At 38.7% G+C, this 12,411-nt stretch overlaps 1 protein-coding gene across 3 annotated transcripts in view; it reads right to left on the reverse strand.

Moving 5' to 3' along the window:
• farp1 (FERM, RhoGEF (ARHGEF) and pleckstrin domain protein 1 (chondrocyte-derived)) overlaps nt 1-8,096 on the reverse strand; it is a 111,429-nt gene extending 103,333 nt beyond the window's left edge. For all 3 annotated transcript variants that reach the window (XM_015363489.2, XM_015363490.2, XM_015363488.2), the window contains exon 1: nt 7,900-8,096. The gene's annotated coding sequence lies outside the window, so the exon portion shown is untranslated. The remainder of the gene's footprint in view (nt 1-7,899) is intronic.
• Between the last annotated feature and the right edge of the window lie 4,315 nt (nt 8,097-12,411).

Below are 12,411 nucleotides of genomic sequence, written 5' to 3' on the forward strand. Positions count from 1 at the left end.
TGTGATGCATTGGTTTCTACTGTGCTGCATTTTCCATTTATATTTCAGATACTACTTTAAGTACTTAAAGAGAAGGATTTTGCTTTTATCATAATTTTTCCTCTAAACATTATAGCGAAGACCGCTGAAACCAAACTTAAAAAAATTGTCTCCCTAGAAAATACTCCTGCCTCTAACCAAAGAATTTATCACTCTCCAATGACTGTATTGTAGATTCTTGCTTAAGAAAGTCGATTTATAAAACAATTAGCTTCTATTGAAGCAGTCTTGTCCTTCTTATTTGATGAAATTGTAAATTGAAAGCAGTTTTGTGTCAACCTAGTCAAGGATTAGGATCAAGTGACATAAAAAAAAAACTCATCAGTACGCTTGCAAAATCCCTCTGTTAAACAGTCCTGCTCCAATTTCTCTGCAGTGGAAGAAATGAAAGCCATTCTATGAGGTATTCCCTGAACAACAGACGCCGAGACATTAACGCCTGCTGTTAGGGAAGTGATAAATGAAATTAAAATTGTTTTCATATTATATAATTGCATATTCTTCCAGATGTAGAATTATAATCATTTAAAGTGAAGAAACACTGTAATTAATCCTTATGAAACAAATTACACATAACACACATTATGAACTTCCTCTTTCATTCAAAAAATATAAAAAGCATAGCAGCTCGTTCTCCTGAGTACCAAGACAAAACATCTCCACACAACAAAAGGAGTAAAGAAATGACTGTTGAATTTCTACATAAAACACAAAAATTTCTACACAAATGATTGTTGAATCACTCAATGCCCAGATATCAAAATCAACAACATTCAACTTTCTGATTTACATTGCATTAATATAAATTTATTACTCACAAAATTATAATGAACAGTCCAGTCCCACAAAACTACTCAGGATTCTCTTTTTGTCTTCCCTTTAACTGTTCTTGAGTTTGAATGAGTAGCTTAACACAAGGACAATGTTTATTAAGGAGAAGAGGTATCCATCTTTCTTCTACAGTAGTGTTTCGCACTAGCAGCCCTTCATGGATTCGCTCACAGAACCCCCAAAAGAAAAAAAATCTTACATCCCACTGCAAGTGGGCACTAATGTCCTAAGGTAGAACGCTCAAGCATTTGAAAAGCCAAACCTCACCGTCCTCCTGTGTCTTTTTTAACAAGACCTAGTCTGAGCAGTTTTTAAAATGATTTAATGAGGTGCTGTGACTGTAGGCCCCACTGTTATTTCTCCAAGAACTGCTGTGAAAATTGACACTGTATGACAATCTACTTGAAGACAGGCAGGGCATGCTGTTTTGGAACACACTAAAACTAGGACAAGTGGAACTGGTTCAGGAAAGTACGTCTAATACATAATCTGCCAATACTGTACTTTTGTCAACAAGTGGCAGGTTCCCAAGGAAATCTACAATCTCATATTTCAAACATCCTGTTCCACAGACAGTTTCTAAAACTGGTCTGTTGCCAAGAGCAAAACCCAAAAAGGAAACAGAAAAGCAATGGAAGATCTGCACTCTCCTTCAAAAGAACAGTAAAAAAAACACATAATTGCATCCAATCACCTCAGGCAAAGCTCTAGCCTGAAGAAATGAGGAAGAAGGACAACACTACAATTGATGGTATTAATAGTATCAGTGGTTCAAAACTGATAATCTAAACCCAGTCCTTAGGTTACAGGTGACGTAAAAAAAAAAGAAAACAAGAGAGGACACGTCTGCGTTCCATATCGACAGATTGCTCCCTGTTAAACAGGCTCCAAAGATGCTACCCTTGAACTCAGAAGCAACGAGATGACACGAACATAGTTTAGTGGCAATTACTCTATTTTTAAAGCCCTACTAGTGAATTAAATTTAAAGTAATTCCCTCATGTTTTTCCAGGAATACCTGAAGCAAACTCATCTCAACAGCGGAGAGAAAAAGTAAAAGCTACATACTGCATGAAAAACCAGTCTGTCCTCAATTTGCATACTTCATAGACTAATTTCTATTTTTTTGTCTGAATTTGTTTAGTTTAGTAACGAAACGGAAAGGTAGATAATAATAAATTAAGGAAAATACAGTGAACTTCCAGGATAAAATGGCAGCAAACATCATGGTCAACATCTTTTTTTCCCCAAAAGGTGACAAATTAAGAAATTCTATTACACTGTTTCCCCAGTAGCTTATCTGAAGTCTCGTTTTCTTTTCAGACCTTGAAAGACCTGGCCTCCCTGGGTGAATGACCAGCACTGCTCTCAACTTGCTTCAAGCAGTAGAGCCACTGAACACTGAAACCTAGGACGATATGCCAAAAGATTGATCGGAAGGCAATTATTTTGGGAGATGCTTGCCTTTAAGGGACACCAGACCCCTAAATCCCATAAGCTTGCCCATGTGTCATCTTCAATCATTTGCTGAATGAAACTGCTGAAGCTCTATGATTAAATCTTTGTCACGGAACAATAAGAATCTGACCTCTTTGAACTTACTTTTAAGGGATCTGCTAGAGAAAACAGAATCTGGAGCAGAAGATTTGTATCTGAGACAACAAAACATCAGCAGCAAGGATGACAAACATTCATTGCTCGTGCAGTATCCCTATTCACCAGTAAGTTAGCCAGTCAAGCCATGAAAATTTGTTTTCATGAAATTCCTCAAGTCCATGATTTAAAAACTGAGGAAGGAGCTGAAGGGGTTGTGCTATAGCAGAACAGTAGTCTCTCTGTGAGAACGCTGTACACAGCTTCTTTAACAGCAAAGTCTCATGGTTGTACCGAGGCAAAAAAAATACACAGCTGGTATTCATTAGAAGTACAAGAATGTTAGTGAGAATAGATATTTCAGCCTCTACCTGCATTTCTTTATACACAACTTAAGACTCTTACCGGCATGCCTCATTAAGAGTACAACTCCAGGTTAAAATGCAACATGCAAATATCCCAAGAAATTGGACCCTTTTCTATGTCCAAGGAAAATAAAGAATAGTTAAAACAAAGCTCCTGGGAGATGTCCTTTTCACATTTTGTCATTTGTTTTGTAGAAATGTCTGAGACCAAATGCAGGCTCAGGTTTCTCATTGCTAAGACAGGGCAGATAGTTGATCACATAGCACCAGTGATATTCCTCTATTACCTTGAAGAGAAAAAACAAGAATCACCACAAAGTAGACTCCTGAGATGCTGTATAGAATTCCTGACGTGACCTATTCTTAACACTCGACATTCTTCCCAGATTATTTAAGAACACCAGGAGTAAAGGAATCTAAGTTGCAGTTCAGTGTTATTTGTTTTGTTTTTGGCCTATTCCAGTCTTGAGGAATTTAATTTTTGGAAGATATAATTAAAGCTTGTTCTTTCAGCACAAGATGTTCATGTGTTTTGCCTTAGTAACACTTGCAATGCTAAACTCGAAGAAGCATAGATAATGGCTTCATCTATACATATTTCATAATACATACCAATTTCATACTATATCATAACTGGTTACATGGGGAAAACTGAGCCAAACCAAACAATGAAGACTGATTACAAGATGCTACTCTCTGCACAGTAGTTTTGTTCACTGCTGTAAACAGTTTCACAAATCACAGATAGAGTGATGGATTTTTTTTCAACAGTGCACTGCCCACCATAAAATGATGAAAATCCTGCCCTTTGAGAACCCTTCTAATCAGAGGCACAGGTTGCGCTTTTATCTGCCAGATACCATTGGAAATTCTATTGACAAGAGGCATTGCTTAACATGCTTATACCAAAGAAAAGAGAAATCAGACCTATGAACTATTGACTTGTTCCTAGCCACTGCACCAGTGGGTTCATACGGAGATTAAATTAACATAATTCATAGCTCACTTCCGTCTGCTCAAGAACAAAACGAGAACCATGGCTTTCAGACAGAAAAAGACAAACCCCAGCCTAGTCTCACTGTTTGGAGTGCTGATTCAAAAAGTGTAAAAAAAAACATTAGCTTACACTCTTCACTCCTCCCTCACCATTAAAACTACACATTCCAAGTCAACAGCTGTGAATTGTCTTAATTAATGCAGCTCATACTGATAACACTGTTTCTCATAAATTAAAAGGCTAAGCTCATATTTTCACATGGATTTCGATATGAAGCAGTTTTGTCTGAGCCATTAGTTCTGGGAAAACATAGGGGGCAAGCACAGAGAGCAGTCTCCCCACATAATGACATTCATTAAGTTAAATGCAGGATTTACCCTTAGCTAATTTAAGGGGAGAATCATCATCATCAAATAATCAAATTCAGTGGGAAACTCAATGAAAGCTTATACATTATATACATAGGTTGACAGTTGTTACAGGACAGGTAAGCACCTATTTCTTTCTTTTGAATTCTAAATTCAAATTGAAAATAAGTTCAAACTAATTTTGTTTTAAGATTCTCTATATTTGATTACTGGCACACACAATAACAGCTTAAAATGGGGTTTTTCAAACACCTCATAACAAATAAATGTTTTCAGTTTGGAGCAGCTTTTCCCTTCTGCAAGTTTCCTCTGGGGTCTGGGGGTCACTCCCTATTTGGTCCCAGCTGAAAAAGCCAGCAAATAAAGTGGCCATTGTGGTTTCGTCCCTTACAGCCTGAACTGGATATTCAAACATTCCAAATCACAGCTCTGGGTTAAAGGCCAAGTTTTCTAGACCACTCATCACATTAGCAGAAATCAAAAACCATACTGGAACACAACGGTCACTTCTACAACAGTAGTTTGCTGAGCCCATAAACCATGCTATTTACATTTAAAAATAGTAAGGAAATAGGTTTGTTGACTGGTTCAAATCCTGGCGTGTTATCTGCTCTGGTTTCCTCCCACTGTGCAGAAACATACTGGTAGGTTAATTGGATTCTGGGAAAATTGACCCTGATCTGACAGCGTGTGTCTGTGTTTGTGTGCATGTTTGTCCTGAGATGGACTGGAGTCCTATCCAGAGTGCATCCCACCTTGCACCTGCTGCTCGCCAGGACAAGCTCCTAGTCCCCTGTGACCCTGAACTGGATGAAACAGTTAGAAAATGAATAGATGGATGAAATTGTCAAAATAAGTCTTTTGGTATGGATCAGTCTGTTAACTGAAAGGTTAGTGGGTTCACATCCACCCAGGGACAAAAACACTCTCTTGAGCTGTGTGTTGAGTTGCAGGAGTCTGGAATGAACTGCGTCCTGGCTTCAAGTCAAAAACAGCTGGATGACATCTTGAGATCAATAAAGAGCTAGAAACTAATCTTACTAAATGGTAACCTCTCATTTGTAACCTTCCTTATGCACATTCAAAAAGACATGATTTTATTTAAGACAAGAAACATTTGAGGGTGCCTCACTGGAGAAGATTACCTGATTATCATCAGCAGGACTGAAAGCAGCCTGTCTGTGAGAAAGGTTGCCAAGAAAACAAGATGTTCTGCTTCAGCCATCAGCAACCCAGTCTTGAGAAACCAGGAAACTGGCTCAATGAGGAACAGAGCACATTTTGTACAACACACAGGGCCACCATCCTGGACCTGGACCATCACATCTGTATGATCCATCTGGGTAATTGTTTTCAGGGACTTCACTGGCTACAGCACAAGAAATTCCCAAAAAAATAACCTGCCTATCAGCAGACTGACTGTAGCTTGTTGTATGCATGAAGAGGAAAAAGATCTACTTGCTTGGAGTCCATTCAGGGGAAACATGCTGACAGACAAGACTGACAAGTCATCTTCAGTGGCTACAGAACATCAGAGGAGGTGGCGGAGAGAGTAGGGAAGTGTTTTATCCACCAGTAAATGCCATTTTGCCCTTGACAGGCCTGACCGAATACAAAGTTTGCCAAGAAGGTGATGTGGCGATCATTACGTTGGCTGTTGTGTTGTGCAATCCAACCAGTAGCGAAGGGAAGCAAGGAGGAATGTCCTTTAACATAAGGACTTTGGTGCAGATTGAGGGCATCCTAATTTATCAGCGATACACTGACAAAGTCATGAGCCAATGATCCTGCAAATCAACTTGGAAGTGTTGATTTCCCAACAGAACAACACAAGGCCACAAAGTGCTGGGGTGACAATGTCAAAGTCTTGCTGTGGCCAGCTTTTTATCCTGATTTAACTCCAGTAGAACATTTGTGGGAGCACTTTGCCAACACTTTCAGCAAAACAGGTCTCCGTGTGAAAACTGCCAGGACTGTGTTAATCATGCTCAATAACTCTAATAACTTTGTAATATGTTCATTATTATAGTTTCGTACTTCATATTGATACCTTATAATTCTTCCTCCTGATTTTGTTTAAATATTTTATTAAATCACATATAAGGGGTGTTTCTCTTACACTTCACTATATGAGTGATCATTTAAGGGCATTTGCTGTTATATGTTACTCATGTCAGATGTAAAACAAAATGCACTTGCAAACACTGTTCAAGTGGTTGTAAAACCTAGTCCACTCCTTTATTCCAAACCTGCCATTCAAGCCCTTAATTACAATCTCTTCTTCTCAATCACACCCACCTGCTGTAGGTCTTCCCAGCCACTTCAAACACACTCCCCTAAAGTTTGGGGGGGAAAAATCACACAGCTGACCCTGCCTGAGCTGAATGGGTGGTTTCTGGTAGAGGTAATATTAGCAGGATATCTCCCACCCTAGACGGATTTGGTTTGAACAGCTGTCATTCCCTCTCCTCTCTTGCTATTATTACCTGATCAAACAAGACGAGATGAAATCCAACTCAAGACACCTTTCATATTTAATTACACAAAACTTCATTCTAAAATGCAGATTGTTAGTGTTGTAGTTTTCACCTAAACTACTCTACATAGCTGGTAAATTTCCTTTCACTTAACCATAGAAAATAAACGTCAATGGGCTACTCACTTCATTCGAAGTGAAACCTCATGCAGCGGTTCTTTACAATAGATATTATCCATAACACACTGAAAATAAGAGTAATCATATAGGGCAGTAAACAGCAGCATGGAAAGATTAACTAAAATGTAATGACGTTGTAACAACGATGTAACCTCGACCAAACACTACATATCTCATACAATGGAGATGCGGCAAAGCCCTGAACTAGGCACGCTTGGAAACGATTTTCCATTTAAAAGGTTTAAATTTTAAGTGAGAGACAAGACGTGATAAATAATTCTGCGCACATTTATATTTGTGTGTCTTAAAATGTCAGTCCATGTCCACTTAATATTCCGATGACATATCTCAACCTTAAAACTCAGTATTGCCGAGCCGATTCAATCTTCAATTGAATAGCTATTATGCCTTGCAAACTAAACTGTTCCATATGGCACATTAACGCTTTCGGTTTATAATACCGCTGGAAAAAGAAATGCGCTAATAAAAAAAGATCATTCTGACATTTTTTTAAATTTGCATTTGTAAACGGTGGTAATTGAACCTTTCGGTAGGGGTAACGCGAAATCCTGAAAACCCCAGGAAAAACAGTCAATGTGCAAGATAGCGCCCGTTTCACAGAGCGTCAGCATTTCATATCTTAACACAAAAGAACATTGTTTCAAGTGATGATTTGAACGTGCTTAACCAATACTTTAATTTAAATGAAATGAAACTCGTACTGCATTAATGTGGTCTAAATCGAATCAAACAATTAGTTTTGTGCACAACTGTGCGATACAAGCTTGCTTCTACAATATAAAGAAAAGGCTAGTGAACATTTTACTCATTCGACTGAAGCAAATGTTGTCGGGTTTTCTACAACGGCGTAGAGGGCTTTGCACAATAAAGACATTGAAGCTAGCTGCAGAGAACTATTTAACCAACAAGGTCACAAAATACGAAAAGCCCAGGTAGAGATCAAAGAGTCTTAACACTAATCTGCACACTCAAACAAGTTATAGCCTGTTTTCAGTGCAAGAAAATGCATCGAATATAATTTTCCCGTACCTTTTGTCGTAAAATCGAATCCTCCCCGGTATGACTATATTCCAGGGTGAATTAGCTAATATTTCCCCGCGATTGCAGTAGTTGGGCAGATCTAAATGAAGAGTTTAGACGTTGATTGTTCCGAAACAAGGTTGCTCCAGGGTCGCCATGTCGGACCGACTGCCTTTGAAAACAGGATTACATGGAAACTATAACAGGAGATTCACATCGAGTTGCTAACTCGAACAATAAGTGGTCCATACTGCCTCCAGCCATCGTAATTGGCACTGCACCTAACAAATTCCAAGGGGTTTTGCAGGAGCAGAATTTAGACGAATAGCACCACCTAGCCTAATTATCGATGGAAAAAATAGTATTCTATAACAGTAGTTCAAGTAGCCGGACACTTGTAAATAACATTTGTAGAATAAAAAACGAATTTAACAGCAATCATGCAGTCCACATGTCTGACGATTTAGAACGCTTTAAATTAAAGTTCCAGTATCTATTATGCGCTTTCTGTCAACTATTGAAAATTGGAGTGTGGGGAAATTAATTAGATACTATTGAAAGACTGTGTTTTTAACTTGGAGGTAAAAAAAAATCCTTACACTTATATTGCGCTTTTCTAAACACTCCAGTCAAAGTGCTTTACTAGTAATTGGGACTCCCCTCCACCAACATCAATGTGCAACACAAACTGTATGATAATAATAATAATAATAATAATAATAATAATAATAATAATAATAATAATAAACTTTATTTTATATAGCGCCTTTAAAGGTGGCTTCTCAAAGCGCTTTACAGGATGACAATAACAATACATAAGAAGACTACAACAATAAATAAGAAGATTTCACAAGATAGGACACAATTATAATTACAACAATACAACAATAACAATAGAGGAGACCGTGGAAGGTGGTATTAAGAAGAGCAGAGGGGTGAAGAATGGAACCAGTTAAGTAAAAGCTTTTCTGAAGAAGAAGGTTTTGAGTCTAGATTTGAAGGAGTTTAGAGAAGATGACTCTCTAATATCCTTGGGCAAAGAGTTCCAGAGCTTGGGGGCATAGCAGGAGAAGGCCCTGTCGCCCATACAATGTAGACGGGCTTGGGGGACAGTAAGGAGGGCAGAATTTGAAGAGCGGAGGTTGCGAGGTGGGTAGGGCAATAAAAGTTCGGACAGGTATTGAGGTGCCAAGTCATGTAAACCTTGGCACCATGATGCGATGGCACCCGAAGTGCACCAGTATAGTCACCACACATCAGCTAAAGTATCAGTGGGCAGGAGAACAGAGTGATGAAGCCAATTCATTCATGGGGATTATTAGGACACCATGATTGGGCAGGCCAGTGCCAGGACACCAAGGTAAAACTTCTACTCATTTCGAGAAAAGTCCTGGGATTTTTAATGACCATGGAGAGTTAGGACCGTGGTTTTACGTCTGATCCAAAGGACGACGTCTTTTTACAGTATAATGTCCCCATCACAATACTGGGGCATTAGGACCTACACAAACCACAGTGTGAGCGCCCCCAACTGGTCCCACTAACACCTCTTGCAGCAGCAAACCTTAGCTTTCCCAGGAGGCCTCCCATCCAGGTGCTGGCCAGGCTCACACCTGGTTAGCTTCAGTGGGTTATCAGTTGTGAGTTAGAGGGTGATGTAGCTGCTGGCAAAAAAAAACTTTAATGTAATCTCTACTTCCTAGTAATGCAAAACCAAAACAAAAGTTGTGCTTGGGTCACTAAATGGAAGAACACATACAGCTTTACAATATCCCTGCCCAACACTTTCTAATAAGAACTTGTTTTAATTTAGGTTGAACTTGGTTTTAAAACGGATGCACAGCTGTAAAAGTTGATCAATACACAGTCATTTCAGGAGCCCCACCAACAATTCGGTATCACTGGAGCAATGGGTGAACCCGGGACCTCCTTTTTCCCTACAGCATTTTATACTGCTGTAATTAATTTGAATACCTGTGTACAACTGTGTTCACGCTATATGATCTTTTAGAACCTGGTGAATTCATATTATCCAAGAAGACCTCAAGGCCAAGAACATTGTGATCTGAATGAGATCACAAGTACTGGCATGTACAGTATGTCAAGTTTGATGGGCAGCCACATTCAAGCTCACATAGCCAGCTAGTTAAATCCCATGTCAGCACTCAACAATGGTAACTGATTTCCAAGGCCCCACAGTGAAAACAACAACAAAAACGAACACCTGCTACCTGTCACAGAGGGCTTGGATCAACAAAAAAAAAGTGTGTGAGTCAGCTTAGATTATTCCACAAGACCTTGCTTAACACGTAATCATATCCATTTCAGTGATTAAAAAGGGCACAAAGGAGCATTATGTTATTCACTGGAAAATACATCTAGTGTTGTGCTGGCATTCAAACCCCTCAGGCAAACTAGAAATGGCACAGAAAATGATGCCACTTACTACTTCCTACTACTTCCTATGCTGGAGGTGATTTATGTCAGAGCGATATATAGTACCTATCAAAAGTATTCACCCCCCTTGCACTTTGTTACATTTTACTGTTTCAATATGGAATCATAATGTATTTAACGGATTGCATGAGTATTCACCCCCTTTGAGTCAATATCTGGTAGGGGCATGTTTGGAAGAAATTACAGCCACGATTCTTCTTGGGTATGTTCTACCAGTTTGGCACATTTGGACACCGCAATTTTTGCCCATTCTTCTTTGGAAAATTGCTCAAACCCACTCCAGTTGGATGGGAAAAGTTGGTTAACGATAAATTTAAAACTCCTGCCACAGATTCCTGATTAGATTGAGGTCTGGCCTGTGACTGGGCCACTCCAGAACACTGACTTATTTCGTTTTGAAACCACTCCGGTGTGACTTTGGCTATAGTTTTGGGTCACTGTCCTACCTGAAGATCTTCTCCCAAGATGCATGTCTGCCAGGATTTCTTTGTACTTAGCTGCATCCATTTTTCCATCTTGACAAGTCTCCCAGGATCTGATGCAGCAAAGCTCCCCCATATCATATCATACCATATCATACTGCCACCACTATGCTCACAGAAGGGATGGTGTTCTCAGAATTAGGTTCACTGTAATGTTTTCATCTATCATAATGCCTACCATTGTGGCCAAAAAAGGTCTTGTCAGACCTTAGAATCTTCTTCAGTCACAGAATCTCTCACATGCCTTCTGGCAAAGTGTAGTCGAGATTTGATGTGAGTTTGTTTTTAATCACTCTCCCAGAAAGCCCAAATTTACAATGCAACCAGGCAATTGTCATACGTAGTTTCTCCCATCTCAGCCATGAAAGACTGTAATTCCATTAGAGTTGTCATAGGCCTCTAGGCAACCTCTCTGACGAGTGCCCTTCTTGTCCAAATACTCAGTTTTTGAGGACTTCTTCACAGTTTGTGGCATATTTTCCACATTTTTTATAACCGATTTTATTGTGCTTTGGGGGATATGTAATACAGTACCTTCGAAATGTTCTTCTGCTCTTCCCTGATTGGTGCTTTTCTATAACCCTATCCTAGATGTATGTTGATTTATATAGATAATATTTATATTTATGTTTTATGTTGATCAATAGCAAAAAACATCCCAATTGCATTGTACTTTTATACTGTAATACAGTAAAATGTGAAAAAGTCCAAGGGGGATGAAGACTTTTGATAGTCACTGTTTATGTTTGATTAACAGTTTGTAGAAACAAATGATTTTCCATACCCAATTGAAGTGAAACAGTCCACCTCCAGCACAATAAAGTTAAAATCCTTTTGTGGTTTAAAATGTGTTGTGAAGGGATGATTTTCACAAGTGTTAATTCATCTGTATTTTAAACAAGTGTAAATTCGCTTTGAACAGACATTGGTCCATGTTTTATTTGCATAACCACAGCTGTTTAAGTAAGAAATTAAATGGTTCATATTATGAAAAGGGCCTCTGACAATCTACTTAAATTGTCTGCAACACTTGGAATTAAAATTTACATACTAAATTATTGGAAATCTGCTGCAGACAAACATACTGGTATACACTTTCGTTTAAGCAATATTTTCACCAGTTCCTTTAGTTTAATAGGGAGTAATTAATAGATAGCAGCAACATTGTTCAGCATTTAACCTGTACAAACATTTAGATACAATGATGCTCTGAAAACTACCCTTCATAGCTTTAAGTGGAGAATACAAATGCTTTTTCTAATAGCTGGATTTCCAATGGATGTAGATAATATGCAAGGAGAGAACAGCTCAGATGCAGGGGACACTCTTCTTACAGGTTAGTATTGGAGAACACAACATGATTACCATGTGACCCATCTAGTACATTTTGTTGCTGACAGGTAATGGATTATGTTAAGAGTACACAGTTCTACATGAAAGTGTGTTCTTTCATAGAAGAAACCTCAAAAAGCTTGTTTTAAATATTTTAACAAACTCCAGTTTTAAAAGCAGTTTCTCCTCACAGGCCAACCTAGGATGCAACAAAGAGTACAAAAGAGGCTTTACTGCTTTCTGGAATAAT

The sequence above is a fragment of the Lepisosteus oculatus genome, chromosome 15 (assembly GCF_040954835.1).
Source record: "Lepisosteus oculatus isolate fLepOcu1 chromosome 15, fLepOcu1.hap2, whole genome shotgun sequence".
NCBI classification, from domain to species: domain Eukaryota; kingdom Metazoa; phylum Chordata; class Actinopteri; order Semionotiformes; family Lepisosteidae; genus Lepisosteus; species Lepisosteus oculatus.